The sequence below is a fragment of the Peromyscus californicus genome, unplaced genomic scaffold (genome assembly GCF_007827085.1).
Source record: "Peromyscus californicus insignis strain IS unplaced genomic scaffold, ASM782708v3 Scaffold_3__1_contigs__length_106647218, whole genome shotgun sequence".
Lineage (NCBI taxonomy): Eukaryota > Metazoa > Chordata > Mammalia > Rodentia > Cricetidae > Peromyscus > Peromyscus californicus.
The window spans coordinates 5,688,330-5,709,754 of record NW_026294551.1 but is presented as its reverse complement, the minus strand read 5'-3'; positions in this window follow the sequence as shown (position 1 = coordinate 5,709,754).

Here is a 21,425-nt window from a genome sequence, read left to right as displayed (position 1 = left end):
GGTTTCGAGTTCTGTTTTACTTTACATGTATGTTGGTGTGTCAGCGCAAGTCAGTGGGCAATTTGTTGAAGGTCGATTTGCTCCTGCGCCAGCTTTGTCCCAGAAATGGAACTTGGGTCATTTAGCTTGGAGGCAAGCACCTTTATCTGCTGAGCCATATCGTTGGCCTTGACTTCAGGTTTTTCATTTCAATCTTTGTGCTGTCCCCTTGTCAAAACTCCTGAAGCTGTTACCCCATCCCGACCTTCTCTGTGGTTAATGAGACCTCAATCCCCTCTCTGTACCTCTAAATCTCCCTCTTCCCATTAGCACCAGCTTCACGGAGAGAAAGGGAATCAGTAACTAGTTATTCTTCAACTTCCCACCCGCACTGGTACAGGCCCTCCCTTCCCAGGGGATGCCCTACTCCTCTGTGGGAGTTGATGCCCATCTGTGTTAATGATTCAGGTCCACCATTTTCACTGTCCCATGGCAACATTTCCCCAGACCAAAGTGTCCTGTCCATCCCCCAGAGTCTCTCAAGCCCTCCAGTCTCTCAGGAGCTCGCTTTCCCATCTGGCCTGGGTCTGCAGGTCACAGTCTGAGCTACTGTCTCATCAGTCAGTAGCACAAATCCGCTTGTGGGTTTGGCTCTCCGCCAATACAGATTCATGTTAGGATCTGCCCTGTGGTGTTCCTCCCCCAGGTTGCCCACTCATTCCAAAGCAGGATGGAACCAAGAACACAGCCTCAGCTGACCTCTCCTTGCCAGCCATTGCCTAACCCTTGGTTGGCTTCAGCGCCTACCCTTCTTTCCAGTGTCTCTAGAACATCACATCAAGCCTTCTCTTGTCTCTGCCATTCTTTTGTTTTGTTTTGTTTTTTGAGACAGGGTTTCTCTGTGTAGCTTTGGAGCCTGTCCTGGATCTGCCATTCTTTTGAGAAAAGAGATCATCAAGCATGAGCTTCAGGGCTGGAGAAGTAGCTCAGTTGGACGTGTGCTTGCTTAGCATTCATGAAGCCCTGTCTAGTTCAAATTCCCCAGCACCACATAAGTCAGTTATACATCTATACTCTTGGCAGTTGAAGGCAAGAGAATTAGAAATTCAAGGTCACCCTTTCCTACTCAGAGAGTTCAAGACCAGTCTGGGTTACATAAGACTCCGTGTGATGGTTACTTTTGTTGTTGTTGTTGTTTTGGGGGGACAGGGTTTCTCTGTGTAGCCTTGGCTGTCCTGGAACTCTCTCTGTAGACCAGGCTGGCCTTGAACTCACAGAGTTCTGCCTGTCTCTGCCTTCCAAATCACATGGAATTACCATGCCCAGTTTGTGATGGTTACTTGACACATGGGAAGAGTCCAAAGGGGAGACTGTCTAGATCAGGTTGGCTTTTCTTTTTCTTTTCTTTCTTTTTTCTTATTTTTCAAGGCAAGGGCTCCCCATACAGCCCTGGCATGCCTGGAACTTGCTATGTAGCCCAGTTTGACCTTGATGAGGCATGCTTGAGCTCATACACTTCACTGTGCCTGTAACTGGTTCCTTGGTGTCCCTGCCATGATGGACTGTAACCTGAGATTATAAGCAAGGAGAATAAACACTTCTTCCTTAGTGTTGCTTTTGGCAGGGTAGTTTACCATAGCAAAGGAATGAAAATAGACGTCCTGCATCGCTGGGTGGCGGAGGCACATGCCTTTGCATACCAATCACAGATCCCCCCTTTTCCCTCCTCCCACCCCTCCAGCCTTCCCTCCCCCCATTCCCTCCTACAAGAAGGTAAGGCCTCCCACGGGAAGTCAGCAGAGCCTGGTGCATTTGGTAGAGGGAGGTCTAAGCCCCTCCCCCTGCTCCGAGGCTGTGCGAGGTGTCCCACCATTGGTAGTGGGCTCCAAAAACCCAGCTCACAGCTCACGCACCAGAGATGGATCCTGATCCTACTGCCAGGGGGCTCCTTGAGCAGATCAACTTTCTCATTCTTGATGGTTTCCTTCTAGCCCATTTTAACTCTCTTTAATTCTATCTTTATTCTTTTTCTTACAGCTCATATACCCCAGCAAAATCTTTCAGGCAATAGAAAAATTACAGTGTGGTTACTGTCTGCTTCTCGAGTGAATATTTACGATGGATACAGGACAAAGAGTAGAAAACAGCATGTTTCCATATCCCTCACATGATTAACTATTTATGTATTACAGGTGAACAACAAATTACCCCAAGAACCCGCATACATTCATACCCAAGCAACTTGTTATAGATTAACCATGGGGGCAAGCAAGGTATTCTTCTCAGTCAGGTCTTTCACTTGCAGGCTGCATTTTGAAGTTACAAAGAAAGGGCCAATTACTTTATTACTTATGCTGAAAGGTAATCTTTTTTTTTTTTTTTTTTTTGTTTTTGTTTTTCGAGACAGGGTTTCTCTGTGTAGCTTTGCGCCTTTCCTGGAACTCACTTGGTAGTCCAGGCTGGCCTCGAACTCACAGAGATCCGCCTGGCTCTGCCTCCCGAGTGCTGGGATTAAAGGCGTGCGCCACCACCGCCCGGCGAAAGGTAATCTTATAAGGAATCTTAAAGGAATCACAAACCTAAACTTTTATATGTGAAAAAGAATCCGCTCTACTTTAAATCTTTGGGGTACATGTCCATTCATCAATAGTTTGTTATATCAGGAGATTGAGGGTGGAAATGGGTGTAAGGAATTAATAACACCTTTGGTCATCAACCAATCCTAGCAAGAAAAGTGCGTCAGCTAGTGATAACTGGGCTGCTCTGTTCTTGATCCCTGACCTTAAAGAGATCCTCACTCAACTGTGCACCTTTCTAAAACTTTAGATTGTCTTCTTGGGTTTTTCACCTCAAAGCCATTTGACAAAAGCATTTTAGTCTGACTTTAAGTTATTTTCAAAGCTTTGTTTCAGCTGTGATGTACTCCAAAACCTGAACACATCTCCCAACATTAAGGTTAAAAGAATTTAAGCTAGCTGGGCTGACTGGGACTCAATTGTTTTTCTTAATCATTAACCTGAGCTGTGATCTAATGCAGCTCCTTAGGTGAAGCTCACAGGCCCTAGCTGTGTGACATTTTCTTGTATTTATTTTTATTCATCAAAACTCTGTATAAGGTATCATTATAATTATCAATTAGACAATACAGCCTAGGGAGGGATCATCTTCATAATAATCCACAGGTAAAAATGCCCAGTAGAGTGGGATGTATCCAAACACACTACATTACAGGCAGTGGGGATCTCCCCACACCCATTCACACCATGCCAGGTACCAGAGGAAGATGGCGGGGGCGGGGGTGGGGGTGGGGAGGGTGAGGTGGAGGTGTGTGGAGGGGGTGGTGGTGGTGGTGGCAAACATGTAAAGGCACAGCAGAAGCAAGAGACATCCCAGGGTCTGTGGTCTCGGGGCCTTGCCTCTATCTGAGATTCACCCATCAGGGAGTTTCTTCCTGGTGGGCTGATGACACCTTGAACTTCAAATGCCACCTGCTGCTTCTCTAACACAGTCACCGGCAAGCAGATGCTCTGTATGTATGTGGTGCAGAGCTGTACATGCAGACAAAACATATATACACATAAAACAAAGGTAAAAAAAAAGCATCAAAAATGTGTTGTGTGAAAGAGAGAAAGAGAATGTCTGCCATGCTTTGGGGCTGTTTGCCTCAAGTATCACATATCAACCAATTTTGAATCAAGACATTGAATGTAAATGCTAAGGGTTTGCCTTACAGTGTTTTGATTTTTTAAATATTTGTTGTTTTATGTATGTGAGCATTTTGCCTGTATGTACATCTCTGCACCAATGTGCATGCCTGGTGCTGGTGGTCATCAGAACAGGGGTCAGACTGCCTGGAACTGGAGTCACAGGTGGTTGTGAGCCACTGTGTTGGGTGCTGGAGCTGAACTCAGTCCTCTGCAGGAGGAGCAAGTGCTCTGACTGAGCCCCTTCACCTCTGGAAGCATCTAAATTAAACTTCTGTTCACAAAAGTTCTTAGAGAAGCTGCAGCTTCCAACAAACCTCCTGCAGGTCTAATGAACTGAAAAGGACATCGTGGGGTTGGGGATTTAGCTCAGTGGTAGAGCACTTGCCTAGCAAGCACAAGGCCCTGGGTTCGGTCCTCAGCTGGGGGGGGGGGGGGGGGGGGGGAGAAAGCAAGCAAAGGACATCGTGATCACGGCAAGTTGGAGTGTTGCAGGGCTACAGCCAGATTATCTTGGGCCATTTCTCTTCCTCTCTCCCTCCCCACACCTCGTCTTACTAAGTAGCTCTGGCTGTACTGGAATTCATGTAGACCAGCCTGGCTTTCATAACATCTTTGTGACCGTTAAGTAAATCATTCAGAACGTACAAACAAAACACTTACTTCCCATTCAGCTAGAAAGCTAAGAATCCAGCCAGACAGCCTCTGGGGCCTGTAAGCAAGCTTCTGGCTTTGCTCTTGCCGTCCACCGATGTCTCCATCGATGCATTTCACAAGCGCCTTGATATGTCACTCACTTTGTTCTGTGCCATAAAAACCTCGTGAAACCGCTTCCGTGTTGAAACAGACTTTGGACTACCTCGAGCCTGTGTTCCTGGATCAATGTCAGTCATATTTGACTCCAAATAAACCCTTTTATCCCCTTGGAGACAGCTGCAGGGCCACAAGCACCAGTGAGAAACACTGCTTACTACAGTAAGTGTGGTTAGCCGCTACACAGTTTTCCCTATGATAACATCTTGAGAAATCACATAGTATACTCAAAAGCTGGATGTGGGTGAGGTGAAGATAATGACCATTTCCATGGCCACCAGTATCCCTCATGCTCTTTTATAGCCATGCCATCCTTCCTGCTGTCCCCACCTCCCAACTCCACCCCTCACCACAGTCTACCAAATAATCTTTATTTCTGTAATTTTGTCATTGCAAGGATGCATCCATTCAATAGCTTTTAAAAACTTAAAACTCACATTATTTATCTACTTTGTTTGTGGAGATCAGAGGACAGCCTGGCAGGAGTCTGTTCTCTCCTTCCACCAAGTGAGTTCCGAGGATGGAACCCACATTGTCCGGGTTGACACCAGGTGCCTTTACCTGCTGAGGCGTCTCACCGTTCCCTCATTCAATATTTGTGACCCTTCCACCTCATATGAATCTACGGAGACTTGGCTAAGTTGTATGCGTTCATAGCACGTACATTTATTGGGGAGTATTATCTTTTCTTTGTTTTTTTTTTTTTTTTTTTTTTTTTTTTTTTTTTTTTTTTTTTTTGGTTTTTCGAGACAGGGTTTCTCTGTGTAGCTTTGCGCCTTTCCTGGATCTCGCGCTGTAGACCAGGCTGGCCTCGAACTCACAGAGATCCGCCTGCCTCTGCCTCCCAAGTGCTGGGATTAAAGGCGTGCGCCACCACCGCCCGGCTCTTTGTTATTTTTATTTGAGGGTTAGGGACAAAGGATCCCATTAGGGGACAGGATGACTTCAAACTTGCTGTGCATTCAAGGATGAAGTTGAACTTCTTTCTGATCCTCCTGCCTCCTCCTTCCAAGTGCTGGAATTACACGCGTGCTCTACCACACCTGTCTCCGGCGGTGCTGGTGCTGAACTTCCTGCCTGCTCTGCAGCTGACTGAGTGCCCTTGTTAGCCCTGCTGTGGCTTTTTCACTTTCCGTGACTCTCTGTGAGTGGCTGATGACATCGAGCACCTTTCCCTACATTAATTTCCTGTTTCTTTCTTCTCTTTGGTGAACACTTGGTTCGTGACCTTTAGTTCATTTTCTAACTGGATTTCTTAAGTTTTGAGGGTTCTGGGTTTTTTGTTTGTTTTGTTTTGTTTTTTGGGTTTAGTGGTTTGTTTTTTTATATATTTTTATTATTTTTTTTTTTTCCTGGACAGTGTCTCATTATGTACTTCTGGCTGTCCTGGAACTGCTCTGTAGACCAGGCTGGTCTCAAACTCACAGAGATCCACCTGTCTCTGCCTCCTGGGTGCTTGGATTAATCCACCACCGGCTTCTTTAAACTTTAAAATTACATTTTTTTTGTGTGTGTGAATGGTGGTGCATGCACACGCCACAGTGTGTATTCAGAGATCAGAGGACAACTTGCAGAAGTGAGAGATCTCTTTTCTCCCATAGAGGTCCCCCAGACAAACTCAGGTTATTGGAGTGCCTTTACCTGCTTAGCCATCTTGCCAGCCCTTCGCCTTTTGGGGGAGGGTATAACATTGTGTTTCCTATTTAAACCCATTTCGTGTGTGACCCATTTTGAACTGGGTCTTATGTACACTGTCAGGAGTGGGCTGGGGCTCCTTTGTCATGCCTGTTGCTGTCCAGCCTAGCTCTTTCCTGCCTACTTTTTTTTTTTCTGCTCCTGATAAGTAGATGGGAAGGGTTGAGCCCCCTGTAAGCAGTGCAGCTCAGATGGAGGTGTCGGGCAGTCAGGAGCCAAGGAGTACCACAAAGTCACCCTAAGCACAGCAGTGTACAGCCCTGCGCCAGGGAAAGGTTTCCCCAATGTAACAGCTCTGCCCCTCAGGGGAGTGTCTCCCAGCAAAGTTCTTATGCTATGCTCACGTCCAGGGAAGTGTTACAGCTCTGTAAAAATACCACACTGCACAAAAACCTTACTCAAGAGGTTTATTGGGAAGGAAGAATCCAGGAGGGTGGCTGCCTCTAGGGTGAGAAGCAGCAGCAAACTGAACAGAGTACAGCGCTTATATCTTGTTTTTATTTTTTATATTTGCGGGGAGAGAGGGGCTTTCCAGGGTGGCTTGATATTGGTGGACCTTTGTAGCCTGACTCTGGGGCAAGCTCAGGGATTGGTGGGATTTCCAAGCTCAGGGATTGGTGGCATTCTGTAGTCTGACTCTGGGGCAAGCTCAGGGATTGGTGGGATTTCAAGCCCTATCCTGGAGTCACATCAGGGGCAGGGTGTTTTCCCTTATCCCTTTTCAACCTAAACTCTTAACGAAGGTGGGCTGACTGCTGTATGGAAAGCATGGCCACGTGGTTGAAACAGGGCTTGGTGAGGCTGGGAAGGGGTCAGACAAGGGGGCTTATGTCCACCCAGGGCACTGCGGCAGTGCCCCCAAGAGCCCATTCCCATTGTGCCTTAGAACCTGTCCTCCATCCAATAGCAACAGCAGGGAGTGATTGTTAATTCACAGGGCGGGGTTGAGCCATCCAGATGGGGCTGGACATAGGACTGGATCTGGCCCGCTGCTTCTGACTACCCATAAAGACTCCCTCTAAAGTTGCTTTATGGAGGGTGGACAACATGTCCTGAGAGCCATGAGAGAGGATTTGTCATCTTGGTCACAACAGTAATACAGGTTTCTTTCTCCCCCACCTTTTTGTTTTTTCGGTTTTGTTTTTTTGTTTGTTTGTTTTGGATTTTGTTTTGTTTTGTTTTTGACAGGGTTTCTCTCTGTAGCCCTGGCTGTCCTAGAACTCACTCTGTAAACCAGACTGGCCTGGAACTCACAGAGATCCATCTGCCTTTGCCTCCTGAGTGCTGGGATTAAAGGCATGTACCCATTGCCTGGCCTACAGGTTTCTTTTGTTTTTCTGTGGAATGTTCCTTTACACTGTATGAATAAATGTCACTGTGATTGGTTTAATAAAGAAGCTGACCGGCGAGTAGCTGGACAAGATAAGGTTAGATGGGAGAATCAGACTAAGGACACTGGGAAGAAGGGTGGAGTGAGAGGGGTTGCCAGATACAGAGAGGAAAGAGGAGGTGCAAGATGAAAGAGAGGTAATGCCACATGGCAGAATGTAGATTAATAGAAATGGGTTAATTTAAGTTGTAAGAGCTAGTTGGTAATAAGCCTGAGCTATTGGCCAAGCATTTATAATTAAGTCTCCATGTCAGTTATTTGGGAACTGGTGGGCAGGAAAGAAAAGTTAACCTATGCTTTTTGTTTGTTTGTTTTGTTTTGTTTTTTTGCTCATTTTTTGATTTTGTTTGAGACAAGGTCTTCCTATGAAGCCTTAATTGTCCTGGAATTTGCTATATAGTTCAGGCTGGCCTCAAACTCACAGAGATCCTCCTGCCTCGTGAATTACAGGCATGCACCACCATGCCTGACCAGTGGCATAGGTTTCTCAGGCACAAGACATTGAAAATGTTGAGAGCAGGTTCAGGCCAGCACTTAGACATGGATCATAAGAGCTGAACTCAGGCTTGACATCCAGGAAGGTGCTGAGAGGACAAGGCACCCTTTGTTCCCACCTCTCTTGGACCAAGCCTGGGGACCTAGCGTTCTTGGCTCCTGGGCAGCGCCCTGGGGAGGCTGCCTACCTGCTAGGATCCATGACATGGACACTGGCCCCACATCTTAGTTTCCAGAGCGGTGTGCTCATTGGGCCAGCCACCAGCTGAGAAGAAGCCTCTTGTCCCTGCTGCGTGTCTGTCTTCCAGCAGGACAGCTGGGACAGCTGCCCAGAGCTGAGGGGCCAGGCCTCAAGGCTCTCCCCTTGAGGAAACACTGCTTCTGGGCCTTCAGCCCAGCACTTCCTGGGGACTAGATGATCTGTTGGGATTGCACAGATTGTTCATGGTATCTTGTGTCTTCACTGACTTGATCAGGCTCCTAATTGCTTTTAATGGCAAGGCTGTCTTTGATAGCATGGGTTTAATTCCACTCTGTTACTCTACTCCTCCGAGGGTGCCATTTTCTCCAGGAAGAGATTAGAATTTATCACTATCACAGCTTTCTGCTTTCCCCAGGCACCATTTCTGAGCTAGGTTGTGGAGCCAGAGCAGAGGTCATTGATATGCTTCTCTCCGAGCCAGACGTACTCAGCTAGGCTTCTGTGGGATGGACCTCTTGTCTTATGAAGCCCAGGACTCTCAGTGATACCCTGTGAAGGGCAGAAGGAATCCATCACTGTTGACTCTCATCCTTCGCTGTCCCAGCAGCAGGTTTTTGCCTCACTGGAGTGGGGACAGGAAGGGAGGCATCAGTTCAGGGCTGATGGGCTCAGATCCAAGACTCAGTGAGTGTTAGTAGACTTCAATGAGCTGGTATTGCTTTCCTGGATAGCCTTCCCTCAAATGGTTTTCTTTTATGTTTCTCTAATAACTGGGTCTATGGAGTTCCTCTGGGCTTTTGTCTTTTGAGTCTCTTGTAGTCCAGGTTGGCCTTGGATTCACTGTGTAGCCAAGGCTGGAGTTGAAATCCTGACCTCCTCTTCTCCACTCCTGAGTGCTGGGATTACTGGTATGTGTCACTGTGTCTAGATCTTTTAATGGTTCTTTGTTGTTGTTGCTGTTGTTTGTTTGTTTTGGAGACAGGGTTTCTCTGCGTAGTTCTGGCTGTCCTGGATCTCACTCTGTTGACCAGGCTGGCCTCGACTCACAGAGATCCACCTGTCTCTGCCTCCAGAGTGCTGGGATTAAAGGCATGTACCACCATCACCTGGCTAATGTTTCTTTTTTTAAAAAAATAATTTATTTATTTTTTATTTTATGTGCATTGTGTTTTGTCTGCATGTATGTCTGCACAAGGGTCCCCTGGAACTAGAATTACAGACAGTTGTGAGCCACCATGTGGTTGCTGGGAATTGAACCCAGGTCCTCTGGAAGAGCAGTCAGTGCTCTTAACCGCTGAGCCATCTCTCCAGCCCCTAATGTTTCTTTTTTAAAACAAACAAAAATCTCATTTATAGAGGGCTAGAGAGATGGCTCAGTAGTTAAGAGCACTGGCTACTCTTGCAGAGGACCCAGATTCAATTCCCAGCATCCACATGGCAGTCATCTGTAACTCCAGTTCCAGGAGATCTAATGTCCTTTGTGGGATGCCCTCTTCTGGTCTTCCCAGGCTCTATGCACACATGTGGGGCACATGTGTACATGCAGGCAAAACACCCATACACATAAATAAGAACTGAGGTCTCAATCTTCCCGTTAAAGGCACCCCACCCTTCATGACTGGAAGACCTCCATCAGGCTCTACCTCATAAAGGGTCATTCACTTCCTGATGATAGTAGGCTGGGAGCAAACCTTTACCACAGGCCTTTGACCCACATCCAAAGCACAGTCATGAGCCTGAGGAATTGTTAACTTGTTTTAAGGATGATAATAGTGTTGTGGGGTTTTGCTGTTTTGTTTGGTTGGTTTTGAGAAGGGATCTCATGTGTATGAACTGATCTCAAACTCTCAACCCTCCTGCCTTCTCAGGTGCTTGGGGGTATGACACCATGTTTTATGTGGCACTGTGGATGGAACCCAGGGCTTCAGACATGCTGGGTAAACACTCTACCAAGAGAACTATAGTCCCAGCCTTTTTTTTTTTTTTTTTTTTTTTTTCATTTATTACTAAGAGTTTCACAGTCTAGCCCTGGATGGCCAGAAACTTACTAGGTAATCTAAGTTAGCCTTAAATTCACAGCAATCCTCCTGCCTCAGCCTCCCAAGTGCTGTGGTTACAGATTGAGTTGTCATGCTCAACTGCACTGTGGGTGTTTTAAAGAGGTTGTATTACTAAAACATACTGAAGTGTGTACAGATGGAATAATATGATATATTGATAAGTGGTCTTGTCTATTAGTGCTGGCTAAGGGGCAGATAAAGATGAAACAATGGGCCATCAGTTGATCATTGTTAGACGTGTGCAATGGCTGATAGGATGCCCTGTGCAGTTCTCTCTACTTTAGTATGTTTGAAACTTTCCGTCAATATTGTAATTTTCCCAAGGGCCTGCCCTGAGAAAATCCCTCCCAGAGTCCTGGGGGAGATGCCACGTCCGGCGTGGGGTTATCTGAGGGAAAAGAATGTATGTCCACCGTGCTCTTTTGTCTGTTACTTTATTTTTCGAAGACAAAATTCCATCTACACAGCTTCAGTTCCTTCCTGACACTGTTCCTCTGTGTCCCTTCTTCTTCTGTCCCTCATAGCCCTAGTCACAACTAAGCCCTTGTGCTTTCGATCTCATCTCCATCCCCTGTCCCTTCGTCCTCCACCTCTCCTCCCTCTTCTCCTCTCCTGACCTGATTCGCCTACAATCTACAAAAACCTCTTCCTTGCTCCTCACTCCTGAGCCTGAGCCATTCTGCCATACCATCTACAGAAACTCTGCCTTCTTCCCTTCTCTTCGGCCACAGGGCTCTGCCTAGACCAGGGATTCTGCTCCAGTCCTTATTGCACCTGGTTATGCAAAAAGCCCTATTGTCCTGAGTCAATAGCTCTGCAGTGCTACTAGGCCTGAAGGCAAGGGATGGTCTGAGCTTCATTTGCACAAGAAACAAAGCTATGCATCTACAGCCTGCCTGTCTCCTAGACCCTGCAGGGGTGTTAGTTACCTAGTGGATCAGCAGCAGGTCTGAGAAACTAAACTGTTTGCCATATAGCCTAGTAGTATATGAGTGCACAAGAATTTTGTAGCAGAAGACAGCTGATGAATATTAAAAGCTGAATAACAGCAAATATTCCTTGATAAATGGCTTCCTCTTGAAGGACTCCTTGGTTGGTCGAGATATAGCTTATTATATACAGCTGAGTCTCTATAATATATTCTCGAGGCCCACTGAACATAAACAAGCTGAAGTTTTTCTTTTGCCTGTGTTCAGTTGGAACCTCCAGCTCACCCCTGCTTGATCCGAAAAACCCCATTCCTGTCTCTCCAACCCACTCAGAGAATCTACCAACAAAGGGGAGGCACCAAAAAGCCCAGTTCCGAATACTTGGGAGCTAAAGCAGTTCCTCCCTTGAAGGAGTCCCCGCTTAAAGTGCTCAGCTTTTGACCATACTTGGGCACAAACCCAGCTTGTGGCAGACACATTATCACCCCTCACCTACAACCTATATAATCTTCCTGCTTTAGTTCAGGCATGTGGCTTCTCCAGCCTCGATCTCTGGAAATGGAAAACTCGCCTTGGAGTTGCTTTGCTAAAATAAATCTGTTCTACTTTTTCAATTCGTCTTGATCTGGCTGACTTGTAGGCAGAGAAACCTCTTATCAGGAGACAGAAAACCTATTAGTCTGGGTCTGAAAGAACCTCACTAGACATTGTTAGGAATAAAAAGTAATCAACTTGAGATTAAAATATTTAAAAGTGTGTGTGTAGGGCTGAGGATGTGACTCAGTTGTCATGGACGAAGCCATGGGTTCCATCTGCAATATAGCATAAATTGGTGTTGCTGGAGCACACACATGAGCCTGTAACCCTAGCACTTGGGTGGCAAAGGTAGGATCAGAAGTTCAAGGCCAAAGCTTGGTGTGGTGGCATTTGGCTTTGATTCCAGCATTCCTGATGCTAAAGCAAATGGATCTCTGTGAGTTCAAGGCGAGCCTGGTGTACATGGTGAGTTCCAGGCCTTCCAGGGCTACATCGTGAGATTCTGTCATCATCTTTGGCTACATAGTGAGTTTGAGGCCAGGTGGCATGAGACATTGTCTGATAGTTAATTAAACAGATAATGTCTATAAATATACGTTTCACTTGAGATGAATTATGCATTCATGGATTTATAAACCACGAGATTCCCCAATACTCATGAGGCAGAGGCAGGATGATCTCTGTGAGTTCAAAGTCAGCCTGGTCTACACAGTTTCAGGTCAGCCAGGACTGCAAAGTGAGACCCTGTCTTAATAAAATATTTACTTTATTTTGCCAATTCTAAATGCATATAAGTCCATTAAGGTGTGTAGACTTTAGGTCTGGTTAACTTTGGTGTGTGATGTTCTTATGTGCAAAATTTTCAGAACTAAAATTTGTAAATTTAAAATAAGTGGAGAGATCATAAGTTCAAAATCTCGCTCTGGAACAATACCGTGTAAGCAGCCTGCAAAGCCACATTTTCACGCAAAGCATTTTTTTTCTTCTTCTCAGTGTCTGATGGGGTCTGAATCTCAACCAAGTTCCCAATCAAAGCCATTAGAGTTCTAATTGCACAGCAGAGCCTGATCTTGTCATTTCCATCAAAGTCCCTTTTAGATGATTAATGAGTTTGTGGGAAAGAAAGAAAAGATGGAGATTGTCCTGACACTGTGTCAGCGATAACTGAAAAGGTAAATCATGCCAGACTTTCTGCTGAGTGGAAACTGAGTCTGCAGAAGGACAGCACAGTTGACGGCTATGCTTGGAGCGCGAGCAGGATGTTCTGATCAGCCCCAAAATGGATCAGCACTTGTGACCCACACAATCAGAGCCTAATTGTAAGGTTTTGGTCCTTATTTACGTCCTTTAATTACGTCATCAGCCTTCGCCGGCTTCCCAGCCTTAAAAGCGGTTGGGCCCTCTGTGGGCTCTCTCTGTCCCCTCTCCTTTGCGCTCCTTCCCCCCGCCTGTCGGTCCCCCTCTTTCCCTCTCCCCCGCTTCTCTCTCTCTTTCTCTCTCTCTCTCTCTCTCTCTCTGTCTTTCTCTGTCTCTCCCCCCCCCCCCCCAATAAAGCTCTAAAAAAGGTAACCATGGCTAAGATTCTTTCAATCAGCACGCTCCTCCGCGGGCACGCTCCTCCGCGGGCATGGCCGCCGCGGGCGGTGACCAGCCACGAGGGGCAGCTCGGCGGCATAACCAACACTAATGTGTTGGGGGCCGACCCCGGACAGCTGTGTCTTGAACTTTGTGTGACCTTCCTTGCCGTATCAAACCTTACGAAAGCAGGAAGTTCCTGGCCTAACCTCGGGCTGTACAACTTCCGGTAGTACGTGCTAATCAGTTAGCTGCAGGGGCCTGGGACCAAAGCGACCTCACCCTTCCTCAGGAATTTTTCATTCTTCTTTCTCTGCTTTCTCTGCTCCCCCTCCCTGCCTGAAGCCCTGCTTATAAACCTCAATACCCAGTCAATAAACGAGACCTTGACGTGACTCAGACTGACTTTGTCTTCCTTATGCGCCTGGTCTCCTTTCCCTCTCCCCCCTTTGGTTTACTGGTGGACCCTCCTCAAGACCCTCGAATAACCTGGCCCGCGGGACGGGTCACTAATGCCTTTCAGAATTGGAAAAGCTATCTTCTTGGTATTTATTTTATAGATACATTAATGAGAAAACTTCTTTCAACTTCTCGAAAATATGCTATTTTATCAGAAATTGAGAACGGATTTTGACCATCACTAATCTGCCCACTTGTACCACAGAGCAACTGACAACATTTTGCCCAGTTCCAACTGGTGACAGCAGGGAGCAAAAATCATCAAAATTCTGGGTTTAAGACTGTCCCATAATTGATCTCAATCCTGCTGCCAAAATATTGCTTGTGTTATAACTATTTCAAGAATAAATCAGCGATTTGTCCTTTTTCTGTTTATAGGAATATGTTAGTTCTTGTCTTGTTGCTGGACTAAAATACTGGCAAATCATCTTCAGGAGGAAATAGTTACCAGGCAGTGATGGCGCACACCTTTGATCCCAGGCAGAGGCAGGTGGATCTCTGAGTTCAAGGCCAGTCTGGTCTACAGAGCAATAGCCAGGCTACACAGAGAAACCCTGTCGAGGGAGAGAGCTTGTGAGCTGAGGGAGGGGAGCAGAAGAGAAGGAAAAGGAAATGTTTGTTTTGACGCAGTTTGAGGGTACTGATGTAAGGATTCTGTCCTTAATTACATCATCAGCCTGTGACGGCGTCCCAGCCTAAAAAGCGGGTGGGCCCTCTGTGTGTCCCTCTCTTTCCTTTCTGCTCCTTCCTTCCATCTGTCCTCTCTCTCTCTCTCCCCTGCCTCCCAATAAAGCTCTAAAAAGGTAACCATGGCCTGTGATTTTTCTGATCAGCACTCTCCTCCACCAGCATGGCTGCCACAGTGGCTGCCAGCCACGTGCAGTGCGCCGTTAAACCAACAATAGTACATCCTGGTGGGGAAGCTGTGGAGACCAACATGATCCTCACAGATATGCCCAGAGATTTGTTCATGATGATAAAGTCTATCAAGTTGATAATGGAGATTAACTGTCACAGGTATATTAAAATTGTCCATAGATTATCCACAGAGATTTTGTTTGCTCAGGTTTTGTTTTGTGTTTTTGAGACAATGTCTCATGTATCCCTGGCTGGTCTTAAACTCACTATGTTGCTAAGAATGATTTTGAACTGCTAAGAATGATTTTGAACTCCTGATCTTCCCGCCTCCAAACTCCCAAGTGTTGGAACTGTTGGTTATATGGCATGCTCCTGGCTGGCCACCGCCTGTGGCAGCCATGCCGACAGAGGAGAGTGCTGGAAGAGAGTCATGAGCCATAGTTACCTTTTTAGAGCTTTATTGGGAGAGAAGGGGGGAAGAGAGGGAGATGGGGAGAGAGAGGAGGGAAGGGAGAGAGAGGGGGGGAAGAGAGAGAGAGAGAGAGAGAGAGAGAGAGAGAGAGAGAGAGAGGAAAGAGAAGAAGGAGGTCCAGATGGAAGGAAGGAGCAGAAAGGAAAGAGAGGGACGCACAGAGGGCCCACCCGCTTTTTAGGATGGGACATTGTCGCAGGCTGATGACGCAGTTAAGGACAGAATCCTTACAGGAACTACAGTTGTACACCCCTATACCTGGCTACCAGTCCCCATACCTAGTGGTTTTGAATTTGTTTGTTTGCTCTCTCTCTCTCTCTCTCTCTCTTGTGTTTTAAGTTTGGGATCCAGGTTAAGCCCATGTGTACATGTGTTGTTGTGCCCAGATCATGACCCCCAGAGAGGCCACCAAAGACGAGCATGCCTGAATGCAAAAGCAAGGTTTAATTCTGGATATGCAAAAGCAATACAAGCCTAGGCAGGGACTTCGTCCAATACATCCAACACAGTGGAAGCTGGAGGACGTGCCCGCCTGTCTGCAAGCTCAGTTTTTAAAGGGAAAAATCACAAGGTTACATCGTTTAGGGGTACTAGTACGGGTGCAATTCTGATTGGCTCGCTTCTAGGGGCTTGTAGAAATTACTTCTAAGGGAGTGGTTGCCCGCCACCATTTCTCATTGGCTGCCCTCAGGTGGGGGCATTTTTATGGTCAGTTACCTTGGAAACCAGGGAGAGGACATTCCATAGTCTGGCAGGCATTACCTCGTGACTACCTTGTGACTCTGTACTTTTACACTTCCTGGTTTCTGGAATCTGAACTGACTGGTTTCAGTAACTAATGGCCTATTCCCAAAAGGAGAAATCTTAGGCCTTAATTTTAGGGTGAAGGCATTTTGGTCTTATTTCTAAGATGGCTCATTTTGGTCTCACAGTGTTAGACATGGAGGCCAGTTTGAGCTACATGATATTCTGTCTCAAAAACAAACACACCCCTGGAGGTAGTTAATTTTTTTTTTTTTTTAGAGACAGAGTCTTTCTCTGTGCAGCCTGGAACTCTCTCTGTAGCCTACTGGCCAGATCTGGGATCAAAGGTGTGTGGCAGTTTGGGTGGTGGTGGGAGGGTTGGGGGTGAGGGCAGTGGGGGAGTGAGGGGATGGGAGTTGGTGCGGTAGAGAGTTAACTTCTGTAACACAGGGTGTTTGACTCATATTGTGGAGGTTAAGGCCTGGTGATGACGGCAGAGGTCATCACAGTGGTGGTGAGGTATGTGAGAGAGGTCACATGGTGAGCTGGAAGTGAGGACCACGCCTTGCCTTAGAGTCACTCACTGCCAGAGGATCCAGTGTGCACCTTTGAGGCACATATTAGCGCCCTCAGGAAAGAAATAATTCTATACATTTTTCTAGACTCAGGTCATGTATCCATAGGAAAAGGATCAGCCATCAGAAACGAGTCTACAAGATTCCAGAGAGGGAAACAGTCCAGATGAAAAGGACTCAGGCGCTGGCAAGATGGCTCAGTCTGCAGTGCTGACTTGACAAGCCGGAGTCCATCCCTGGATCCTGCTGTGGAAGGAGAGACCTGAGTCCCAGATGTGGCCTTCACATCTTAAAAACCAGTCAGCACTTGCTGGGACGAGAGACTCTTCAGTGGGGTTAGAGCTGTGCAAGGCGCTTCAGGGATGCGGTTCGGAGAGTCGTCACCCAAGCTGGGGAGTGCCTCTCGGTGACGCAGCTTTGAGTCCCTCACACTCCTGCAATACTGAGAAAACACAAGAAAATTCACACCCAACAGAGCTCCAGCAGGGGCTTGAGTGACTGATGTGGAATTGCTGTAATAAATGAGATTTTAAAAAATACGGCGGGGCGGTGGTGTCGCACGCCTTTAATCCCAGCACTCAGGAGGCAGAGCCAGGCGGATCTCTGTGAGTTCGAGGCCAGCCTGGTTTACAGAGTGAGTCCCAGGACAGGCGCAAAGCTACACAGAGAAACCCTGTCTCGAAAAACCAAAAAAAAAAAAAAAAAAAAAAAAACGTAACGGGGGCTGGAGAGATGGCTCAGAGGTTAAGAGCACCGGCAGCTCTTCTGGAGGACCTGAGTTCAATTCCCAGCAACCACATGGTGGCTCACAGCCATCTATGATGAGATCTGGTGCTGTGCAGGCATACATGCAGGCAGAATACTGTATACATAATAAATAAATCTTTAAAATATGTAATGGGTGCTGTAGCTAGAGTTTTCCTGCCTGGCCCACAGTCAGGACAAATCTCTCTCACCCGCCAGTCCCAAGCCGCTCAAACCCGATCAAGTAAACACAGAGACTTATATTGGTTACAAACTGTATGGCCGTGGCAGGCTTCTTGCTAACTATTCTTATAGCTTAAATTAATCCATTTCCATTAATCTATACCTTGCCACATGGCTCGTGGCTTACCCGGCATCTTCACATGCGGCTTGTCATCATGGCGGCTGGCAGTGTCTCTCTGCCTCAGCCTTCCACTTCCCAGCTCTATTCTCCTCCTTGTCCCGCCTATACTTCCTGCCTGGCCACGGGCCCAATCAGTGATTTATTTATTGACCAATCAGCAACACATTTGACATACAGACCATCCCACAGCACTTCCCCTTTTCTTTTCTTAAAAAAGGAAGGTTTTAACCTTTACACATCTCCAAAATCAGCTTGGTATATTTGGGAATTTGGGCGTAGCTTCTCTTACTACTTCCTGTTGGAGGGGGGGCGCTGTATCTTATGGGGACACAAAGAATACTTTAGGATTATGGAGTAGTCCATGAGGGTGTATCGTCTGAGCCAGTTGCCTTGAAGCCATTCTGGATGTTGGATCATCTGGGCCATGGTGTCATTGGAGACCTTTCAGGGGGTCTTGGCTGGTCCAAACCTGATGTATCTTACTCTGGAACAAATCCATAGCCTCTTGCTTTCTGTGGGAAATAAAAGAGACTCTTTTCCAAAGCAACATATCCTTACATCCAAATTTTGAAGTCAAGTTACCTTTAAAATATACATTTTGGCATAACTCAACAGCTTTTACAATCAAATGTTTTTCTGCAGTTAAAAATACCAAAGACAACATAATCCAGATTCTCTGTGTAATATTCATCTTTATGTGGCTTATTTTTTATATTAATTTTACTGTCTCTTTAAAGACTTTATTTTTAAAAACTATTTATTTCTTTATATAACTGTATATATTCCTTTTTCTCTCTCTTTCAAGCCTACGTACATTTTTACACACATTGTAAACTATTACATCTGAATCTGTCTTATTGTGACCATCCCACAGCAGGGTGCAGTGGTTGAATGGAGCCTGTGGGGTCGTAGATACTTGGTGGTGGTGAATCAAGGTGTCCATTTCAGACCACTGGAGTGACAAGGTGTAGTCACAGGACCTCTTGTATTGAACGTTGTCCCTTGGAAGAACAGTGTCTGGGAGCTGAACTCACACAAAGAGAACATAGCTGAATCCAGGGTCTGCGTGTAGACAGCACGTAGTTCAGGAAGTGCTGATCTGAAACCTGCAGCTTTAAAGGTTAAAGTCACATGCCTTCCCCAACCCTCCTGGTCTCCTTTGAGTCTTCTTGGGGAACCCATTTATGCTGAATGCTCTCCCAGAGCACGAGACAGGGCAAGCTCTCCTCTCTTTTGCTCCTTCCTGGTGGCACGCAGGACAAGTCCAGACCAGACGCAGAACCTGGATCTCACTGGCCAAAGATGCTGCTTCACCCTTTCCTCCTCCTCCGCCGCCCCACCCCGCCGCCCTGGGATGCCTTACTTTGGCTTCCTTGGATTACAAAGGACCGAGGCACACCTTACACAGTTAACACAGACCCACAAGGGAAGGAGAGTGTTTCCCAGGGAGGATTCTGGTGCTGGGGAGAGATGGTTTAGTCAGAGGGCTTGCAGAGCAAGCTTGAGTCTGAATCCCAGAGCAGGCAGATCCACGGGGCTCACTCATCACTTAGCTGAAGCGCTGAGCCTCAGGCCAATGGGAGGCCCTGTCTCCAAAACAAGATGGATGGTCTCCTAGGGAGCAACACCTAAGGTTGATCCTCTGACCTCCACATGAGTGCACTCTCATGTACACCTGTGTGCACATGCAGAAGAGGACAGATTTCAAAAACCCAGTTCTCAGCTCTGCTGCACAGTTACTATCTCAGGTAATGCGTGCTGGGCTGAGTTAATTTTACTCCTGGTGAATTGTCTAGAACACCAAAAAGGATCATCACTGATGTAATGAAGATCAGCACATGTAAACATGTCCCTGATGGTTCTAGAAACACAGGAAGCAGGCACAGGGTCATGTAGCTAGAGTTTTCCTGCCTGGCCCACAGTCAGGACAAATCTCTGTCACCCCTCCAGTCCCACAGCCGTCAGACCCAACCAAGTAAACACAGAGACTTATATTGCTTATAAACTGTATGGCCGTGGCAGGCTTCTTGCTAACTGTTCTTTCAGCTTAAATTAATCCATTTCTATAAATCTATACCTTGCCACGTGGCTCATGGCTTACCGGCATCTTCACATGCTACTTGTCATGGTGGCGGCGGCGGCTGGCAGTGACTCCCTCTGCCTTCCTGTTCTCTCCTTTTTCCTCTCTGTTAGTCCCGCCTATACTTCCTGCCTGGCCATTGGCCAGTGTTTTATTTATTGACCAGTCAGAGCAATTTGACATACAGACCATCCCACAGCACTGGGTCAGGCCGGGATCTGGGGAAAGACTGGGCTCTTTGTGGTAAGGGGACCGTTTCTGTCTCCATCACTAGGCACTGGAAAGGGCACTAAGTGCCCCTGCATGCACACCCAGTGTCTCCAGATGTAATGGGTTGGTGACAAAGAAGGCGGCAGTCCCCCTGTCCCAGAACAGTTTACTTCTCTGTCACATGATTTTGTTTTCCCTCCCTACAAGGAGTTGCATTCCCTGACCCATTCTTGACTCTGGACTGGGCCTTGTGATTTTCTTGACTAACAGAAAGTGGCAGGAATAAGGTCTTATGCCTTTTGAGATGTGGCCACAAGTGGCCCTTCAGACTGTGTTTTTTTTTTTTTTTTGGTTTTTCGAGACAGGGTTTCTCTGTGTAGCTTTGCGCCTTTCCTGGGACTCACTTGGTAGCCCAGGCTGGCCTCGAACTCACAGAGATCCGCCTGGCTCTGCCTCCCGAGTGCTGGGATTAAAGGCATGCGCCACCACCGCCCGGCTCAGACTGTGTTTTTTACATTCTTAGGACCCTCTGCCACCCTGTCAAGGATCTGTCTAGCCTGATGGAGGCTGAGAGAGGTGAAGGATAACTAAGGCACCCAGCTGGGAGCTAGCCTGAGCTGAGAAGGTTGCAGATCCCACAGGTTCTATCTAGCCACTGAAAGCCTGTTAGTTGCAATAGACGCCCAAGTCACAGCAGGAGGAGCTGATCTAGCCTAAACTGACGACCTATAAAGATATGAACAGATCCATTGTCATCTTTTCATGTCTTGAGGGTTTGGAAAAACCTTTGGGCAGCTTGACAGACGGCTGAGCTGTCATTCCTGAGCACTGTCTATTCGTAGCTGCTGCCTGGGTCCTAGCGGAAGTGGATTGTCTTTGAGGCACTTTGACAGATGCCTCAAGATGTTTGTATTGTGTGTATGGGTGTGCATGCACACAGGCTCGTGTGTGTGTGTGTGTGTGTGTGTGTGTGTGTGTGTGTGTGTGTGTAAAGTGCCTTCCTCTATTGCTCTCCATTGTATTTTTGGGGGCAGGATCTCTCACCAAACCCAGGGATTCTCTTCCCTGGTGCTGGGACCAAAGAGAGACCATATGCTCTCAGGTTTTCAACAAAAAATGGTGGCTGTACCTACTGATTTATACCATGAGAGGTCGGAAAGCATGTCACTTAAGTCACTTCTTACTCAGGAATTATACCTGGTGCTGACAGAAACCTGTCTTAGGAGGAAGGGACTGGGTGTGGGGTCAGTCCCTGAGGAGCTGGGAGAAGGGGCATGCACTGTAGCTCAGCAGAGGTAGACACCGCTTCAAAGGCAGGCTTGCTTCTGGGGTCAACATGTCTGCAGAGGGGCTCGAAGGCTCAGCTGCAATCTGAGATCTAATGATGCCCTCTGACCTCCGTGTCAGTCCCTAAACCAGTTCACTCAGTCTCGAGTTAATTATTTCCCCTTCAGCCTCATTGTGCTTAGCAGACGATTCAGAATCGCCCAGGAGACATACCGCTGTTTGTATCTGTGAGGGACGGTCCAGAAAGGATAGG